The sequence below is a fragment of the Strix aluco genome, chromosome 2, assembly GCF_031877795.1.
Source record: "Strix aluco isolate bStrAlu1 chromosome 2, bStrAlu1.hap1, whole genome shotgun sequence".
Classification (NCBI taxonomy): Eukaryota; Metazoa; Chordata; class Aves; order Strigiformes; family Strigidae; genus Strix; species Strix aluco.
The window spans coordinates 2,769,090-2,790,369 of record NC_133932.1 but is presented as its reverse complement, the minus strand read 5'-3'; the positions used below and the strand labels follow the sequence as shown (position 1 = coordinate 2,790,369).

The following is a 21,280-nucleotide window of genomic DNA, read 5'->3' as shown; positions in this document are numbered from 1 at the left end:
AGAAAGCACAGGGTAGTGAGAAAAGTCAGTTGAAATGATTGGCATTAAAAGACAAAAGCTGCTGAAATGTGAGAGTGATCTTTGGACTGTATATTAAAAATCAAAGATTTAAAAAGACTGTTTATGTGAGAATTAATAGCCTGATTTTGTTGACAGTTGAAGTCTTCATCTGTTACCATGGCATGTTTTAATTCACTGTCTGCGTTGGTATTTCCTTCTGAAGAAATACACAGGCTAGTTGCTAGTACTTCTAATATTAAAAATGTCATTTGCTTCTCATGTTCCAGGAGATGATTTCTCTTTAAGTAAAGTTACCGTACATAAAGTTAAGAGGAGGTTAACCTGGTAGATAGTGTTACAGATGTTGGGCTTCCTCCATCGTGCAACTGTTGACTTCAAAGGTCATTTTGTCCTGGGCCTAGACAGTTAATTCAAGTCTTCCATGGAGATAAAGATGGGCAGGTAGTACTTTTCAAATACAATTTAGGAGTGCACAGGGATTTTAAATTGTTTCCCAAAAGACTTTTTCATGTGTTAAGAATGGTACTGTAACACTGTTGTTTCTTTAAATTTTTTCCATACATGTACAAAGCTTCCTTTCCTGTAAAAAAGCCAATTCACATCCAGTTCATTATCTTATACTTGCAGGCCAGGTCAGTGAGCTGCTTTGGGCAGTTGTCTTCAGAAATTCTCCAGAATCTGTCTTCATTTGATTTGTTCCTTTTTTTTTTTTTTTTTTCCCCCCAGACAAGCTTGACTCTTGAAACAAGTTAAAGAGCTCTCAACTCTAGTTTCACTAGACCGAAGTCCATATCACAAAAAACATTACCACAGTCAATAGTAATTGGTCTGTGGTTGTAAGTCCAATGAAAGAGGATGAACCAGCCGCAGAACCTGACCAGTCAGCATGGTCCCTCAGTTCAAGGCTGAGGGGTAGTGGTGAGCCTGTGTGAATCAATCTGTTCTGCTGCTAGAAGTACTGTGCTGGAAATGAGAGGATTTCAAGCTCTAAGCCTGCCAGATTAGACTTTTCCATAAGCATTAAATTCACACACAAGTCTTTTTTTTTTTTTTCAAGAAGAGAATTGCTGTGATGCATTGTCCATTTTGCTAAGGACATACTTTACCCACTGTTTGTGCCAGGTTGACTGAATCTCAAAAGAGACCAAGAGATTTACTGGTAGTCTCACAGTGAATCATTGTCTGAAATCCTTTTGGCTCCTATATTCTTAGCATTAATCAACAGTGATTCCTTTCATCCACTTGCTACCCGAGTTTAGTTTGTCTGTATGATGACTGTGTTTGGAAGGAATTGAACTGGAGTGATGCTAATATAATTAATAATCTTACTCTTTGAATTTTGCTCTTTAAATGTAGAGTCTTATAAAGAGAGGATCCTCACAGTTATCATCCTGTAATATCTTCTCCCCCCACTGTGAAAGCTCCATAACCTTGAGAGAAAACATAAATAAAATTGACACATTCTTTACATATTCTTGAATGGAATGTATTTATTTCGGTTTCACTTAATCTAACGATAGTTCACTGAATAGTGCTTTTTCATTAGTAGCAAATGTCAAAAGGCCGTGTAGCTTATAAGGCATTAACATAAGGAAACGAACAAGTATGTATAGTTCTTTCTTGTTTGCTTTTGAACAGCAGTACAGTATGCTGTTGTTACTGTACAAGCAACTGGCATAGCAGAAGAGGCGTTTTTAATTTACGACTGTTTAAGTTATCCATTTCTATATTTCTTATTTTTGTGGTAGATCTCGTTCTGGTTAGATATTTTAAAAAGCAGAGTTAATAAGTGTACCTAATTTACTTCACCATTGAAAGCACATTTTTCTAGGAAATTACCGTGATCTACCTCAAGCCTCTCTGAGGGTTTTTGATATATTTTGTGACTTTGAGGTCAATAAGCCTGTCGTGAGCCTATGCTGTAAAGTACTGACCTTTGCTTAGTATATGGGGTTTACTTTCAAGTGGACCAAAAGTGGTTTCCTGAGTTGCGTACATAGTTTTTTCACGTCATTGATGTCACATGGATGCATCAGATTTAGAGGGTATTACTCGATACGATATAATTTGAATCACCAATAAGCTGTTGTTCTAAGTGAAACCATTAAATATAAACGTGGGAGTTGGAATTGAAAACAAAAGGAATGGCTGTAATTTTGGATATGGTAGCTCTAGTAGCTGTCTTGGCCCGACAAATGACCATCTCAAGTATAAGGCTTGATTAATTTCAATCATATATGAAAATAGTTTTTAAAACTATGTGGTAGAAATGTTGTCACTATTTAAATTCAGACATTGAAATGTTTAGAAAGGATTGATTAATGATTATGAAAATAAGAGTAACAGTTACACGGACTCATGTATAGCACTTTCTGGCAAGAATCACAACCGACAGAAGGGTAGCTGTGAGCATCATGGGTAGTTGTCCAAAATTTCAAATGCCAGTAGGTCAGAGAAGAGAAACGGAGACTTTTGACAGAGATTTAATTCTTTTCAGAGCTTGAGGAGATAATGTCTAAGCACTGCCGCAGGTCTGACTGATCAGTGGGTTTAAAATAGAAAATATTCTCTTTCACCTTGTGATGAGTTTTTCCCATGCTTTTTCCTCGCTTTTCATCTCTCCCAGGTTCCCCAGTGCCACCCTCTCTTACTGGGCTCACTCAGCAGAGCCATCTCTCTCTGCAGCACATAGTGTGCCAGCAAGTACAGAGTGGTTCAGTTGTTAGATGAGTTAGACATTAGGCAAACAGCACAGTTTCCTACCTAATAGTATCGCTTAAATCAAACATATCCTCGTGCAATACATCTAACAGCATTTAAAGGTCAAAATCCTATCCTCATTACTCAATATTTTAGACCTTCTGTTTTACCTTATTCTTTGTCTGCACAGAACTGACAGACTGTTCCAGACCATGGTTGTGTAATGTTGGAAAGTGCTAACAGCTGCTGTCCAGCGTGTCTATTCAGGCAACCGCAGACCTTGTGAAAGCTGGAGCGCATGCTACACAGCCTTAGTTCAAGCAAAATAAACCTTCTTCCCTGAAAACAGGGGAAGCCACCATCGAACAGACTACGCTGCATACGCTCAGGACTGACCCACGTAGGCTGTGGGGTTGCCATAGGGAAATTTCCACAAATGCTGAACCTGGGGCATCGTTTGATTGTGATGATCAGAGGTAGAAAGCACCCAGAAAATGAGAGGAAGGCTGCAGATCTGAAAAGAAATTGTGAGCGTGTCTCTGAGGAAGCAACATAGGCCTCCCTGTAGTAGCCAGGAACTGGCTTTAGACTAGATATTAGGAAGCATTTTTTTTACAGAACGGGTAGTTAGGCGTTGGAATGGGCTGCCCAGGGAGGTGGTGGAGTCCCCATCCCTGGAGGTGTTCAAGAGTCGGGTTGACATAGCGCTGAAGGATCTGGTGTAGTTGGGAACTGTCAATGTTAGGTTAATGGTTGGACTAGATGATCTTCAAGGTCTTTTCCAACCTAGACGATTCTGTGTCTGTGTCTGTGGTGGGAAGTTAGGCTTGGAAATGCCGAGCCTGAAAGCCTGCTGGTGTTACATCTACTTTATTTGAGAAAGCAACACTTTGTGTCCTTTCTTTCTAAACAAGTAAGAGTTCTCCACAGAGCAGTTCTTTTCTGTTAAGTAATCTGTTCTTACCTGTAATCTCAGCGATTAAAATGTCTTTGTGGCTAGCTTTGAAAGCCCCTCACCAGTGAAGGATTAAAGAATACCAGTAAGCTTAGTTAGCCCAGTCCTGCCATACTCGAGCTGGTATTAGCTTTGGGCACAGGTTCTTGGGTGGAAAGTCAGCACTTGAGGGGAATGAAGGGATCTTGCTGCTCCTATGAGGAAGCAAGAAGCCAGGCTGGAGTGGATTTGGGCAATGTAATCTAAGTGAACCTCTCACAATGGGAATTGGAAATTATTCCAGTCAGGTGGCTCAACCATATTCTGAATTGGTGGAAGTAGAGTGCTCAAGTCTTATTTTCAAACTTCAAAATACTTACTCTTTCCTCAGCTGTTTGGCAGCCAATTCTGAACATTTTGGTAATTAGTGGTATATGGTGCTAAGTCTGCTTTCAGTTCTTTTTTCAAAATGCAGTCTACAGAGAGGTTTTCTAAACATTTTAGTCATTAAACCCATTTATAGTTGAAAGATGTGAAGACTTTATATGCAGTTTTTCATTCAAGAAAAGATAAAAGAACCTCTTCAAACTCTTGACCTGGTGGAGCACTTACCTGTAACTTTTTCCACAAATGCATTTGAATGGCAAACATAAGTGGCAAAACTTTGGTGGTGACACCCATTTGTTTTTATATCTAACAGGAATGAAACTACACTTAATGGAAAAAACAAGATTTTTTTTTTTTTTTAAAGCATGGAGTCTTAGAAATTGCTCCCTATTAATTTAGAGTTCAGCTGTCTCACTTTTCTCTCTGAAGGAAGCATCTAACATGACATTTTGGATACTAGTACGTTTAGCTTATTTGTTCATCACCTGTGTACTAAATGTGAACGCGTAGGACTTTGTTTTGTCTTCCTTCAGATATATGTTGATATATATACAGCATTCCACCCACTTTCCCCACTGAATGCCTAGCTATTCGACTGTTATGAAAACTCAAGGTGTTGTGTGTGCAAATCCCTAAACATAAGCATTTCTTTTCTTTACAGCAGCATAAGAAAGAAGTGTTGAGAGCTGCTCTTAACCCTTTTGGAGTCCGAAGACAAAAGGTAAAACCAAATGCTGGCTTTTGGGTTTCTGAAGGTGTTGATATCATAATTGTTAGTAAATGCTGTTTCTTTATCACATTTGAACTGAGATTTGCCACAGGAGAAAGGCAGGGATATGGTGAGAAGACTCAAAACATTATTAGACCTCTTTAAGAGCACCAGCATATCTGGGCATAAATTATACAGGTAAGTTTCAACTGGTAAACTGCAATTATCTATTTTACTTAATATGAAAACATTGGTGTTAAGAGTCAGTGGGACTTTCAGTAGGGTTTAATATTGCTAAGGATTTAATGATTTTTGTCTCACTATAACTTGATAGTTTTTATGATATATAAAGTTTTTTCAAATTACAGTAAGACAAATCCTGTAGCTCTTTTCTCAGGCAAAAGTCCCTCAATGGGAGTTTTGCCTGAGTGAGAACTGAATGAGGTCTAAATAATTAGCAATTAAAATATTCAGTTATTGTGCTACTGTATATAACAAAGCACTGGAGGTATTAAAAATTGCTAATCTCCTCCTTATTAAAATGTTAACTGCTAAACATAATACAGTTTTGCATTTTCTATCATTCATTTTTGCAGTTCATTAGTAGAGGTGAAACATTTGTGACAAATAGTCATTTGAACTTTTAAGGGATTGACTTTGTTTTCCTGTCGTTTTAGTTAATATTTCTGACTGAGTTAATTTACAAGCGGAAGTGTTTGTGGAAGCCATGGATTTTAGTCAAAAACTAGATAATGTACAGAGAGTAACTTCTGATACAGTGTTCATGAATATTTGCAGAAAAAAAAAAAAACAGATGGTAAGCTACTCATCAGGAGACAGAGCTAAGTAATTTAGGTATCCAATTTGTATATGTTTTGATCAGCATCTTCTTGTAACGAACTCAAGAAATAGGTTAAGGATTGCCCGTAGAGTTTACTGGGCAAATAGTTTTTAGTGAGCCACTAGCATGTGAACAGTTCAGCAACAGGTTAAAAAGCAAAGATGGTAAAATCGTTTAGTTGTCACCCAGCTCTGTTAATTAGCACGTGAGCTGTTTATTACGTTGCTAGTTAATATAAGGGCCAGACTGTGATCTCACCCTCCTTCACTGCACAAAAGAATAAGTGGGAGTAAGATGCATCTCCTGTCTCCTTTGCTCCATAGCAGCAACAGGATGTGTGGACAGGGAGAACAGTATTTGATGAGTGAGAAAGGAGTGGTAAGTGAAGGTGATAACTGGTGGAGGAAGAAGGTAAATTACTGCAAGGATTTGGTGACAGGTGAATTTCCCAAGGAAAGGTGACTCCCTCAATACTATTTCTCCCATAAGCCACTCCCTGGAGTAGATTTTGTTGCTTATTATGCCCAAATGTGGGGTTTTTTTTTTTCTAATCTTTTTGAAGAGCTGTTCTAGACCTAGGTGTTTAATCGTGCCATGTAATGTTGTTGGCAATTCAGACCATGATTCTGCAAGGATTTACACATGTATTTCACTTACAGCATTATGAGTAATCCTGTTGAAGTAGATGAGATTAATTGCAGGACATAAAGTTAAGCGTGTATGTTAGTCTTTGTAGTAAAAGAAGTGTAGTTTCCTTTATTTATTTATTTTCAGTGTAGGAAATTATTTTTAAAAATATATAAATACATGGGCTTTTTCACCAATTTTGTGGCAATTAAAGAGGAGGTAGATGATAACAAAAAAAGCTTCCCTGCTTGTTCCCCAAATCCACAATTTTGTCAGGTTCTAAGCTGTAAAGTATGAAAAAGAATAGGCTGCTATCATTTTCCTTTTTACATGCACAGTTAAACCTCCAGCTAGAATGAGATGATCATATAATTTATTATACAGGAGCGATCAGGACAGAAATCAAACAGGAAGGCATGTGTGCTTGTGTGGACTCTTGTTTATAATTTCATCAGATTGGTGCACACCTCAGACATTTTATTTAGTGATAAGATATGCAAATTGCTCTGGAGCCAGCAGCAATACTTTCACCTGAATGTCAAAACTGACAGAGATTTTTAAATCAAAACTCAGCAATAACTTGTATTTTAAAGCAACTATTCCTAAGATACAGCCACCGACTACTGACGAGTAAGTGCAGAATTGTTTTCCTAGTTTTCTTCATGCTATTTTCCTTCCTTTCTTGTTTACCTTCATAAAGGAACAGGGTTGCAGGCTTACCTGTAAATACTGGGTGTAACTATGGGCAACAGTGCAAAGGAGCTATAAATTTATATGGAAGTATGCGCAAAGCACAGGAATGCAAATTTAAAGTGGGGAGACTTACAAAATGAGATTTACCAGGGAAGATGTCTTCTGGTTTTCCAGATGCCTACATCCCGTCTGCCATACCTGTGAAGCAATGGGTAGTGCAAACTCTTCATTTCAACTGGTTTTAGTTTTATTGCATTTGTGTCCTTAAATCAGAATGTGGTCATAGAAGACTGTGGATACAGCGGAAAGTTTGCACGATAGCTTTCTCTTGAGATTGAGATCTGAAATTCCTCAAGGATGTGGATGTTTAGCTCTGGGGTTTTGTTTCTGAGTGTGCATACAGTCATAGGAGAAAGGGTGTCGCTGAAAATACAGCTTGGGATTTGAATGTTAGATGTATTTATTTTTGGAATCCTTGTTCTAGTCAGTGCCCATAAAGTGATAATCCTGTGTATTTTCCCCAGATTTGGTTCTTCCTCTTCTTTCTGTGAATGTATGGACATAACTATGTCCAAACTCTTCCATCTGAAGTTTTCCTAGGGCTTTTTGTCTTGTTTTCTTATTGTTTGTAGGGTGTGTACCTATTAACTAGAAGGATATCTGGGCTGAAAATACTAAATGAAGGGTAACAATTTAAGTATTCCTGTATCTGTGCATGGGTATATGTGTGTATGAGAGAGAGAGAGAGAGCTGTGATTAGAGAGATTATGAAAGATTGTTATTTCATTTTGATTACATGCCTAGTTGTATATGTTGTTCTAGTTCTCTTCATTCTCTTACATCACTCGATCATTGTGTCCTAAGAAATCCTCCTGTATGGCGGATTAAAATTTCTGGTCAGTTGCTTTAGTTGGTACCAGCCTTTTCCAGGTGGGATTTTGCTTTCCATGTTTAAATAAGAGCAAGATTTTTGTTTTCCTATGAAATGAGAAAAAGGATTTATATGTGTTCAAGATTAGAAAGATATGACCTGTCCATACAATGAAAGTCCCATAACACATGCTCAGGGACCTGGGTTCCATAGCTTTCAGGGTCCCCAGAAGTACTCTTTGTGGAAAAGGACTTCCAGAATACTCAAGGCTTACTACTTGTGCAGATTAGGCCACTGCACCACATTTTGTTTACAACAACTAACTTTAGGACCTACTTTGGTGTTGTGGATACTTAACTCCTGCCCACTCAAACAGAGGCACTTCAAAATAATTAAAGTAAATGAGTAATCCACACACAGAGTAAAGCCTTTCAGAGGGCAAATGAGTTTATTGAAAGAAAGCATTTGCTTTTTTTTTGCTAAATAGTTTCTTTCAAGGTCTTCTTAAATATGCAGCAAATGCTTTTGTTGGAAAACAAAAAACAAAACTGAATCTTTGATTGTCATTTCTGCCATGGCAGATGAAGATAAATCATTGAAAGCTAGAAGAAATCAGATGGAATTTGGTTTTTCAGGCTGAAGTCCAGGCAGTAGTGTATTGCCTCTCTGTGAAGTGCCGAGGTAGCTCCGAGAGAAATACAGTGGGAGCTGCTGTATGTTCACCTTTAATGCACTGCTTTAAATGAATCTGAATGCTTGGAAAGAGTTTTGAAAGAATTTCTGGAGCTTGCGGAGGACTGCAGGGTAAAAGCACCAAAGGAGGGTGAACATCCATGATGAGTTTGGTTTTTCCCTGATTGGCTATAGGGATACTCATTGTTTACTCTTTCACCTAAAATGGATGCACTTCAACCATCTGCTCCAGTACTAACACCATGGCTGCAGCTATCAACATCGATACTTGCCACTTGCCATTAGAGTTGTTTGCTTGCTTCTTTATAGGGAATAACTGCCTATAGCTGATAGCAGTAACCCTATTAATCTTACCAAAACCCATGCATACATATTTGATAAGTGGTGATATTGGAATCTGTCATATTCTTTCAACATCAAGCTCAACAGCAAATCTCTGCTCCTGCACATGTCTTCCTTACGTGCAAACTCCAAGAGGGGAAATTCAGCTTCTATCTTATGTTGACATCACATTTGCTGGTTTTTCTGTGCCGAGTTTGATTCCAGGCATCCAGCAGCATTCCAGAGGGAGAGGCGACCAGCATCACAGCCTGCACTGCTGCTGCTCTACTTGTCACGAGTAGTAGCCCACCAGGCTAGTTAATCATTACACTAACTTTTTCCTGTTCCTTCATAGCTGATTGCTGCCCAGGGGACATGGGTTACTGCAGTCTGGCTGCCAACACAAAGTTCAGTCTTGTGCATGCGTGTGTGTTTATGTTTACCTGCATGCATATGCATTGTGTTGGTCAGCAGATTTTCTAGTAAAACGAACAATGCAAGGCCAGTGTGCCTATTTTTCTATATAAAAGGTAAAAATGGGAGAAGTAATGCTTTACCCTCCCTCCTTTATCATTTTTGAAAATGAACGTGAAAGTATTGGTCTCTTTGATCAACACACTGGCACCACAGGTTTCCTCATTCAGCGCTTTAAGAGTGGAGTTTCAGGATGCTAAAATTCTGTTTCATGTTTGAATCGTGTGGCTAGTGATGCATGTTGATTTGCCAGGGGCCATGATCTGACACCTCCTCTATGAAAAAGACAACGTCCCTGTCCACTGGGATTGAAAAAGTATGGGCAGAGAATAGATGTCGGTGAAGTCTTTTGAGATTCAGAAGAAGGTATTTAACCCCCATGGTTTTTACTCAGATGTATATAGCTGTATTAATTGCCAGGGTGGAAGCCAAGAAGAAACTTACCTTTCAATCATGCTGATTTTTTTCTTTATCTTAAGTGTAGATCATCTTGTAATATCTGGATGATACAATGCAGGTGACACTTGGCATTTTTGCCACATGGAACAAAATGTGGTATTAAATTCTTTCTTCTGTGCCACTGAGTCAGTTTACCTTCATTGGAAAGAATAAATAGCAGTTTTGCTGTGCAGATGTCAATATTCAGGTGGCCAGACAGATTAAAGTACTGATCTTTAATATCTCTAGTATTTGTTTTGGCAAAGCTCATTTTCTTCAATGGATAGCTCAGGACAGTGAATTTTCTTGCTCCTCCTTCTGGTCAGATTTCTATTCTGTTGTCTGTTTTAAACCCAATAGGCACTTGGCTTCCAAGGTTTTCCACAGAAATAGAACTTGGGTTGACAAAGGACTCATTGTAAAAGGGAGGGTTAAATCCTCCATCTGGTGGTACAAGTTTTTAACTTCAAAACATTATTGTGTCCCTCAAAGTTCAATAGATGTATCGTTCACTGAATAGTACTCTGAAATCCTTTTCCCATTCTCTCTCTTATTCTCTCCCTCCCTCTATTTATCTCCTTTTCTCACTTTCTCTCTCCCTCTCTGTCTCTGTATCTCTGTCTTTCTCTCCCTCTCCCCTCTTTCTATACATGGACATCTGTTTTCCTGTTAGAGCTGAATCAGACATTTGTATGGTGACATTGTGGCAACGCCTCTGAGCACCTTCCATGTGCCTCGTTCATTTTGTAAACCTTCCAGTCAAAACCATCCTTAAGTTATGCAATAGTATGATTATCAGAGCAGCGTTACTGCATAACTCAACCTTATCAGCAATGCGGGTCATTAAAAGACCAACCCCCTCTTCCTCCTGTACCAGCAAATAAAATAGCAGACAATAAAATGAAAGGCAGCAAGAAGTCAGCAGCAGCGTGAGCTGGACCATTTACATGGCAGCAGCACATTTTAGGGCCAAGTAGATGAGGTAGAGAATTCTGACTCTGAAAAACAGCTTTGAGGCTGTTTTAGGCATTCCCTTTGGTTGTTTTGAATCAAGCCCGGGTCATTCTAACTGATATTAATAGGACTTTCCTTACTTACGTGAGGAATTTTTCTTTAATTGTTTAATAATGTGAATCATGGTCATTTGGAAAACTGTGATCGGAAACTTTTTCCTTCCTCTGAACTAAAATATCTTTACAATAATGTTTATAGGCACATTTAAATGTTCTTTATGAGATGGGATTGCCCCAAGATCTCGGTATTCGTGTCTAAGAGTTGTCTTGTAACTTATGTTCTAACAGTTTGATTGGTATGTGGCTAAAACACAATGTTCCAGCCCCACCTGCTTGGCTGGGCTATAAACACAAAATGAGCCATTTCAATATAAGCTTTGAGCCTCCTGGAGATTCTGGAGGCCACCAGTCTCTATGTCTCTCAGGTAATCTCCTCCACCAAGACTGGAGACTCTCATCGTTGCTTCAGAGGTCATCAAGGGAGAGTGTCTTTCTCTTTGCTGAGAAGCTATACTGCAGCATTCAGTTCATTTAGGGGTGACTGAACCTCCCTAGATCTTGGAAAAAACCTGATTTTTACTGACGCAAACTCCGGACATTTGAGAAATGGTTATTTTGCAATCAGTTTTAAAAATCTTTATCCTCCCAAGGTGCTTCATTATAATTGGTGAATCTGAGCAGAGAGATATGTGAAGGCAACACTGTAATGGGAAAAAACTAGTTATTATCCAGACTGATCCAAGTAAGCAAGCCCACCTTCCTCCCAGGCTCTTCAGAAAAGCGTAGGGGTTTTTTTGCGACCAGGTGTCTGGGAAGGGGCGCTGCACAGATTTTCATAGTAATGCCCACATCTATCTTTCTCTCAGGGAGCTCTGCTTCCTACAGTTTAGAGATCTGTCTGTGGATTTTTGAGGAGGCAGTTACATGTGCATGTACACTGAACATCAGTGGCCTGCAGGTAATCCTGTTGTCTCTAACTCAAGGACTGTGCTTCAGTGGAATAGGTTAATGTTCAGTTACCCAAGCTTTGTTTATGGCACTAACTGAAAGGCAGCAGCAGGTGAGGAATAACTGGAATATGCCCTCTCCTGGTGTTGACCAATTGTATTAAGTGCTTGTTTTATTCTCCAGCTAGATTTTCCATAATGTGTCCTTGAAATCATGAGTTGTTTAAATTTTCCAGATCCTCAGAGTCATTCTGTAGTATTTTAAGTCATTAAATTAAGCTAGCTGCTGGATTTTGTATTCAAGAACTAAAGTGACCCTTCCTACTTCTGCTCGCTTCTTGGATATAAAACATCTCCAATTTTTTTGAAGAATACATGTGCACGTGAATATTTCTCATCTTATAATGGAGCCCGTGTTTATCTGAATATTGATGTTTTAAATGGCAAAAGGAAGAATATACTGTCATTTTGAAAGCAGGTATCTTTTCTTTCTTGTTATGTGGTTATTAGCAGTTTTACATAGTGATTCAACTTGTATTTACATGTTTAGTTCACAATGATTGGAACACAGCGTTGAGAAGGAAAGGCATCAGTTACAAAATCCCACTTCTCTTTTAGAAGCCTTTTTCCTAACATCCAGTAATACAGTTGTTAGGGTTAGTTTGGCACATTGTGGAGTAATACATGTAAGTCTTAATAAAGAGATTTGAGCTTAGATTTTGAAACCTGCGCAGTCAAAGCATGTTGATCTGGGTAGAGCTTCCAGAATTAGAGTGTGTAGCCTTTAAATAAAATCTTACTTTAGTAACTGCTACTTTGACAGTCAAATAATTGGGTATTTTTTAAAAACAAAAAGCATGATTTAGTTGAAGGTTTTCCCCCTTTTTTGAACAATTTTCTAACCAGAGATTTTTTCTTGAAGCGTTGCCAATGGCAAAGATAAGGAGGGAACATGTGGACTCATGCAGAGTGCTCACTAGGGCAAAAATGAAAAAAATAAAACCCCTAAGCTATGTCTGAGCAAACGTCACATTTCTCTGATAGGAATGAAATGCAGAACTCACTTCTTGTAGCTTTGGAAAAATCAAATGAACTAACCTCTCCATTTACAGAACAATTTCTCTGTGTGTTCCACTTCTATTTCTTAGTGGAAATCAAACAGCTTTGTTTTTCAACACTTCTGCAAACTTAGTCCCTTGTGCACACACACAGAACCCCCTAAATCCATGCGTCCCAGGGAATCAAAGATTTAGGAAGGTACATTTTTCATAGGTAGTTTTAAATATGTATAAAAAAAATTCCCAATGCATGAATTTCCTAAGGGGATAATACATGAAATCGCAAACGAAAACGTTATGGCAAAAAGTAATGAAGTAAACTCAAATCTAGATCTTCCTTTTAGGAAGATGCAGACTGAAGTAACGAAATTGCAGAGAAGCTAAAACTGGAGCAGTTGGAGTAGAACTGGTTTTGGATACGAGGTTTTGCTTCTGACCTTTTACTAATAGAGTTATAAGACAACATTGGTGTTGTCCTCAGTTGCTTCTAGAATCTTATTAGTTGTGGAAGATACCTGCTCGTGAAATATGAGTAAGACAAGAGTCTTCATTCTTTTGTTTAACATCAGTGTATTAATTGTTAATACAGCTTGCGATGAACTAAAAGAACATTGTAACTCCTACAGAAAACATTCTTGCAACATCCCTGCAAACTGGGAACAAATGCTTTATTTTATTTTTTTTAAGAGGAGGGGCTTGGGGAACATCTGGGGTTTATGTTTGGTGGTTTTTTTCCCCCTCTTTTTTTTTTTTCCCTTTATTCTAATGCATTGCGTACACTAAAATACCAGACAGTAAAACTTTCTCCTTACACAAAGCTGTCATTGTTTTAACGCCATTCTGCTCCTTCTGAACCTGTGTTGAAACAGGTGCCTCACTTGCTTGGCTCTCCTGGAGCAGTTTTACGGATTAAAGCACCACATGTACCCTGCACAGTGGCACTATTAACAGTGCGGAATGAGGCTGGGAGAAAAACTCATATAGGAGCTACACACCTAGGTGCAGTTAGTAAACAGAGACAGTTACCCTCATTAAGCATAATTAAACCTAATATTGACTGTAAACTGTTACTTACCTTAAACTTCTCTGCAGACATTGTGGGAAAGGGATTAACTTAGCAGATAGGTACACTAATTACTACCTTCTTCACATTAAAGTTACCATCAGGAAGGCCTATATTCATAAATAAAACATAGTAGGGGATGAGAGACTGAGAAATATGTAAATTCATTTGCAGAAAAAAAGACCAAATTAAAAAAAGAAAGTTGAGTGATGCTACTGGAAGCAAAATGGCACTCTAGCTAATTACCATGAAAAGTATGATAAATCATGGACGTATATCCTTGACTTCTGACTGATAGAGCCTGCAGAGTGCAATCTCTCATGCGTAGCTGCCTCTGACTGATTTAAACCCATACCACTATCGGGTTTGATGGGAAAGCACAAAAGTGTGTTATTTTATTTCCTTGGGTATTGTTGCTACCTCTTTCTCCTAGAAATGACTTGCAATTATTGTAAAAATACAGTCTGATTTCATCTCTGCAGAAGAATTGTTGTTTGATGCAATTGACAAACAAAGGCTCCGAAGATGGTCTAGTTATGGTTTAATAGCTGTATTTTCAAATGCAATTGATCTGGTATATTGAGACAATTATAGAAATATAATAAAATGTCAAGGGAGGGGTTGCTTTTGCTTTGGCATACTTATTCTCGTTGGAGAGATCCTGTGTCCCACAGACAAGATCAAAAGTCAGAAACAGATTTATTTCTGAATTTCTATTTGTTTTCCATGGCATTTTAAGTAAGTCCCTGGGTGCTTCAGCTTTTTGATCAGTTTCCTCCCAAATTTCATAGTTTTCTGCACTTTGCAATCCCTGCAGTGGACTGCACACACTTAGGATTATTCAGATGAGAGAGGCTTGCAGGATGAGGCCATACTATGTGTTATCGTGTCACCGCTGTGCTGCTTAATCCTGTAAACACTTTACATTTGAATACATAATAATGATATGATTGCTGTTTGTAGGGTATTTTCTGTTTTCCTCGTATATCTGGCCAGGGTACTTTTTAGTTGAGTCATGACAGAATAAAAGTCTCTTCTGCTGAGCTAGCTCACACCAGAATAATGGGAGGACAGACTTATCCTGAGTTTCCTGAGCAGAGCATTGCCTAAGCCACAAGAATAGGAGAAGCTTGACTACACTAGTATTTAACACCCAAGGTGGACATTTACCATCCCAGTGGTGTTCTTATTACGTGGATATTTTAACACAAAATTATTACTGGCTTCTACTGAGTATTGTCCTTTAACTTTTTATGGACTTCTGTCACTGGGCACACCAGAGAAGAATATTTGCAATGCTCATAGTACAGGGTTTTGCTCAAAAGAAGGAGCGGGAAAAGTGAAGTTGCTAGTTGAACAGTATCTGCAGATACCACCTAGTGAGTACCTTTTTTTCATTTGTTTTATTTCTCTTTTTGGTTTCTCTTTTCTTCTAGAGAGGTTTACCTTTTTTTGGTAGAGAGGTTTACCTTTATTGATGTGATGTACAGGTGGGAATGTGTAGTTTCAGGTACAGGTATTATACTTCAAGAAACAATGCTAAGTAATTAACAGTATTTTCCTGCTCTGGTAACCCTTATTCTTTCTCTGCAGCTTTTTGTGTACCCAGCTGCAGTGTTTAGAGATGTTATCTTCATATCCTTTTTGCAGTTTCACTGAGTTTTGACAGCATAGGATTTGAAGAAGTACATCAGAATTGAGTTTCAGAGTTGCAAATTACTTTCAAGATTTCCATGGCTGAATTCTGCAACGACATACACATTATAACACATAGTTAGCAAAGCAAAGAGATGTCCTCTGAGCAACAATACAAAATTATTACTACCTAGCAAAATCACAGGTTAAAGGAAGAGCAATTTACTGGAGTAAATACAAGTTTAGAGGCTAGGTTGTTCCAACATAAAGAATATCTGCGTCCCTTCTTGTGTTTACAGCTACAGAACTGCAGCAAGGAGCTTTCACCTGGGATTCACTTTTGAGGAGCCATTTGTTCTGTCTGCTTCTTCAGGGAGATTTAGAACAACTCTGTTATGGGCTGTTGCTTTTTTTCTGGTTCCCTTCCACATGTTTTCAAAGGGAAGAAAGAGGGGTCAGTGAAGAGGAAACAGAGAAACAGACTTGAGACATGGAAGTCATGAGGCTGCATAGACTGTCTATTTCTGTTTATTGTCAAGGTGTCCGGCCACATTTCCCCAGGCCTATCAGCTAGATGTCATGGGGAGTCTTTATCACATTGCATCTGTAACAGTGGACAGTCTAAATCCCGAGCAAGCTCAGTATTCTTAGTAACAGCTGCATGCTTTTTATAATTAGAAATTGAAATTGGGTATATCAGCTTCCCAGGGAAACACTGAAAACAAGTATTTTTGATAAATGATAAATATTAGGAAAGCTCCATTACATAAGAAATGGGAATATAAATGCCAGCCATGCTTTTGGGGAGAAAACAAATTATTCTACTTTGTATGTTAGCACCCTAAAACTAAACTGGATTAATTCCCATCTTCTGCCCATCCAGATGGTGTCCACTGCACACTTTATGTCCACTGGACACAATAATAATTGATCTCTTTGATCTCTTGTCAAACTCATTCCCTCCAATCCTTTTAAAAGTGCACTTGATGATTCTAGCAAAACAATTATCTGAGTAATAATATACTTGAATCCCAGTCATCTCTGCAAAGCATAGGCCAAATCCTGTGAATCCATACTGAGGCAAAATTTCCACTGAAGTCGAAATTAGAAGCTTTGTCACTTGCAGGATTTATGTCAGGCAGAAATTCCCTACTTACATTCTTTCCCTGTGGTAAGGATGACTAAACACATTTATGGATTGTTACAAAATTTGGACACAGACAATCCATTTTTTAAAAAACAATAAGGCAGATATTTTTATGAGCTTCTTTTTGGTGAAGGGAGCATCTCATTTAAGCAATAATATTTCTTAAATAATAATTAAATTGAGTATTTGAAGGTTAAAATGTTCATTTTCACCAATATCAGAACAGCTGGATCCTGAGACTGACTTGAGACAAAATGACTGAATGTGGACATATTTCTGCCAAAATGGGAGGCCAGGCTTTTAAAGATGGATGATACTCTTCATGTGAATTTAAGACATATTCTTAATCAACTGGTTTAATTTTATTTGAGTTAGGCAGAATGTGTCTGTTTCAAACTCTCTAAGATTTTCTACTGGGTATGTAATAGGTTTCAAATCTTTTTGCAGTGTGAATCTTATGTGCCACATTCAGATACGCTCAGCTGTGAGAGAAGGTCTGTAATTTTTTTTCTTCATCCGAAGTTGATCCTGGTGGGATGCTCTCTAGAATGACAGTAGTAGAGCTTCCATCATTTTCCTCCATTTGTACTATCAGAACCTAATAGCAAATGTGTGAAGCTGTGAAGACATTTCATCACAGCAGGATTTTTTTGAAAAGAATCTGAGTACACTTCACCAGCATCCTGGCATCTTCCTGGTGTGTAAACAGACAGCGTTGGGGAAATTTGGCTTCCACGTGACTCCTTACTACTCGGTTGCAAATTTTGCTCATCAGTGGGTCAATTCAGCAGTTGCCTGATATAAATCCCTTGCTGAGCTGGGGTCTGAGAGAGAGGCAGGTTGTTGCTGCTTTTTCCGTTACTAGCAAGGGAAAAAAATAGTTCCTTCTCAAAAGCAAACTGTTTTGATGAGAGCTAGAGGGGGAGTCGAGCTATGAATACGTGTGGAGGAAGAGTATGGGAGAAAGTTGGAGAATACCATTTTGGTATGGGTGAAGAGAGGCACTTACAGAAACTTCCAAACCAGGACAGCTTTTCCTCATTAATAGTAGATTTGGTTACTCCTCTTTTGGCATGTTAGATACTACTACGTATTGAGCAGAGAAACTTGCAGTCAATCCTGTAAAAGCTTTAACAAATCGATATGTGTCCATTGCTTCTCCTGTTTCCTGTTCATACCCTTACATTTTCCTGTTTACTCTTATCCTTCCCCCATTTGTTGTCTTCTCTAATGTTTCCTTCTCTCACTCTTTTCATTCTTTCTTTGTTTCCTGTTTCTCGGTAGCCCTGAATTTCATGGTCTGTCCTTATACAAGCAAAACGCCTGCTGAACTCAGTTAAGACAGGGTTTATCTCCCCATATTTTTGCCTTCACTTGTTATCAGGTGGTGATGTAATATCCATAGCAAACGATCTGCATTTTGGGACATAATGCTTCAGCCACCATAAGGCCATTTATTTTACATTTACTTTGAGAATGAGTCTGCTTACTTCCAGTTCCCCATTTGGAAGCTTGTTAGTAGTGTGCTCGCTGCTATAACATGCAAATTCTAATGAGTAGGTGGAGAATAAGTATTTTTTTGTCTGATAGGTTAGTACTTTTATTTTACCCATTTAAAGACAAAGATGGGAATCTGCTTGTTTAATGTTCAGTAAGATCTCAGTGTTGAGTGTCCAGGGGATATGAAGTGCTTAAAACAAAGTAACTTAGGAGCTGAGGAGATAATTATATGTGAGAGGAAATACTGGGAAGGGCAGGGAATGCAAATGAAGGCAGGCCAAGATAGATTCAGTGCCACAGGATAACTCCCCATTTACCCCTCCCTCAAACACACAGACAATAACCCTCAATAACCTACTTGAGTTAATGAACATTTTGCTGCATCTAAAATTTGATGCAAGTGATCATTACTTCTACTGCATGTCTGAGTGTCTGAGCCAACCCTTATTCTTTGGAGTCCCAAACTACGCTTGTTAATGTTGGGTAGAAAGTAGGAAATGTTATTTCACTGGAGAAGGAGGATTTTATTTGGGTATTAGGATTTTCCTGTTAAGGTTACTTCCTTCTGCAGTGAAATGGAACATATGGGCTTTTTATACAAAGAGTATAAACTATGAGTATCAGGTTCTTGTAGGAGAGAGTCCAAACCAATGCGCAGTTGTCCATAATGAGTCCTGTGCTCCATTTCTGCCTTTGCTGAACCAAAAAATGACCACCTTCTCTATTAGAAGATCATAAATGGGAGAATGTCTGTGTGTGAGGCAGGGTTCTCAGTGTGGTGTCAGAAATCCAAAGACCCTATTCCGAGTGGCTGTTGAAATGTAGCTAGTTAGCTCTACGGGTCAGGTGGCCTATCAGAAAGAAAAAACACCACAACAAAACTCAAGCAGAAAGCAAAACCATGAATAGAGAAAGACTAATATAATGTTCTGAGTTCTGCCACCACTGTCCCTCTGGACCTTGGAAAGTTGACTGCCTTCCGTTTTCTGATTCCTCTGCATCCTGCAGTGGAGAATGATGCTACATAGTTATCGCTGTAAAGCTTCTCCTAATAGTTAAGAATAAAAGTACAGGTATATTTTGACTCGCAGCTATAACCTCAAGGATTTTTCAGGTTGCATCTTTGATGTGCTGTTAGTCTGTAGCAGAATGCCTACAGATGAAGGTGTACTTACCCTCCTTCCCTTAGCATCCACTGCTGGCAGTAGGACTCGGGCTTCTCGGTGAAGCAAATTTTTGTCTGCCGCAGTTTGCCTGTTTTCTGCATGTCAGATCCATTGCATTTTTGATGCAATAGCTTGTGGTGCTTTAAGGACATAGTGTAGCTACTACATGCCTTTGAGCTAACAAATTTTAAGTATTTAAATCACAGAGGAAAATGAGAAATGGTTTCTCCTGTGATGGAATGACTAGTAGCTTTACGGCTATCAAACTGAGCTTGGAATGCCAACTGACCCTTCCACTTTGTATGTTGACTGGTAACTATAAATGAGAAGTCTTTCCACCCCTGCCATGAGGTTATGAGACATGGCTATGTAGTAATTAATGCCACTGTATCATTTTTTAACTGCTACAGAAATATAATATCAGATGCTCAGATGGCATCAGTTGGCTTAGCTCCACTGAAGGCACAAAATGCGATGCCAACTTATACCAGCTGAGGATCTGGCCCACAGTTAAAAGGAAAAAAGGGACAGGCTGCCAATATGGCAGGGAACATATTGAAATTTATGGTAGTGACTTAATCAGTAAAAAGTTCTGCTTGAAGTGGTTGTCTCTCCGCACATTCACATTAGTCCCTTGAGCTGAAGACATTTGAAGCTCTAATATGACCTGTGTGGGCACATTCCCACTCTTGCACTCTCTTCCACACTCTGTGCTCTTAAATATCTGAGGACATCTCACCTTACTCCTCTTCTAGTTGGCGATCTCTCCTCACAGGTCTACCACAGATTCAGGGCCATACCTTTTTTTTAACATAATTTTAATTTGAATGACCTTATTTTTCTCTTTTGCTTATATTTCTGTTGTGGCTTTCTTAACCATACCTAAAAATGGGGGGAATTTCACACATTGCTGTTGTAACTCTTATCTAGCTGTCCTATTTGCATTCAAGTATTATATTAATCTTGATAAGAATAAGAAAATCCAGTTTGCTGCCTTTATATTCAAATATGTAGGTAATTTTTTACTTGGAGATAAGGTGACTGTAGCTAACTTAATGCTTGTAAATTTTTATCTGCTATAAATATGATTGAATAACTTGATGGATAGAAATTCTCTGTATTACAAAATAATTAGTGAATGGAATACTTATTAAAGATGAAACGGCTGTAGAATCTCCCCAACGTTTTTCTCCTTCAGTAATATAACTATTGTAGCATTTGGTTTATAATGAGTGCTGTCTCTAAACTTGTGAGCCATCCCCAGTTGTGATATCTTGGGTTTGATTTTTAATAATGTCCAGAGAAAATAATCTTTTGGGCCTGGCAGTTTCCACGCTTAGTCCCGTCTGTAATTATTATTTGAGAAACTCAGTGATCCATTCTGGTAATATGACGTTGAGGAAAAAGCTCTTTTCTGCTTTAAAATGCCGGTCTTAAAAAATGTAACTAACTGACTGATGACTTGGAATTTGACCTACAATAGCTATGTCCAACCACTTTTGGTTTATACCTAAAAGTACATATTTAAGCAGGATAAACTTTCAGAAGTATTTGACTATCTAAAGTCTGCAAAGTATGTTGAGTTTTAAACATGTAATGAATTTGCTCTTCTGTGTACTAAAAGTACAGAAAAATAATCATTAAAGCATCTTCAAATATAAAGCTCAGCTGCAGTTTTTAGGAAGTTTCAAAGGATGCTTTGAATGACACTCAGTCTCTTACCATGGTATATTTTCCTGCACTTCAAAGTAAGAGTGAGTCTTCAGTGGCATCTGTATCATGTAGGTGCTGAAAAGAATGTTGGAGAGGCAGGACACAATGTTCATCTCTTTTTCTTTTGGTTTCCTAATTATTGTATGTTTCAAAGAATGTAGTGCTATCTCAGCTGGAGGACTATTGTCTGTCCTAGGAAAAAATACAGGACCCAATACATCTCTTACTGATGTCCATGAAAAGATTCGTGTTTCAACCAACAGTTGCAAGTTTAAACATAAAGCATGTAAAATCTTCAAATCTGGTATGCTAGAGGTATGATAATTGTA

General features: G+C 38.4%; 1 protein-coding gene across 10 annotated transcripts in view; it reads left to right on the top strand.

Annotated features, from left to right (window-relative positions):
- ZBTB20 (zinc finger and BTB domain containing 20) overlaps positions 1-21,280 on the top strand; it is a 492,466-nt gene that overhangs the window by 86,363 nt on the left and 384,823 nt on the right. For 8 of the 10 annotated variants that reach the window (XM_074808333.1, XM_074808323.1, XM_074808340.1 and 5 more), the window contains one exon: positions 4,704-4,763. The gene's annotated coding sequence lies outside the window, so the exon portion shown is untranslated. The remainder of the gene's footprint in view (positions 1-4,703; positions 4,764-21,280) is intronic. The other 2 variants (XM_074808355.1, XM_074808385.1) reach the window with 1 other exon arrangement.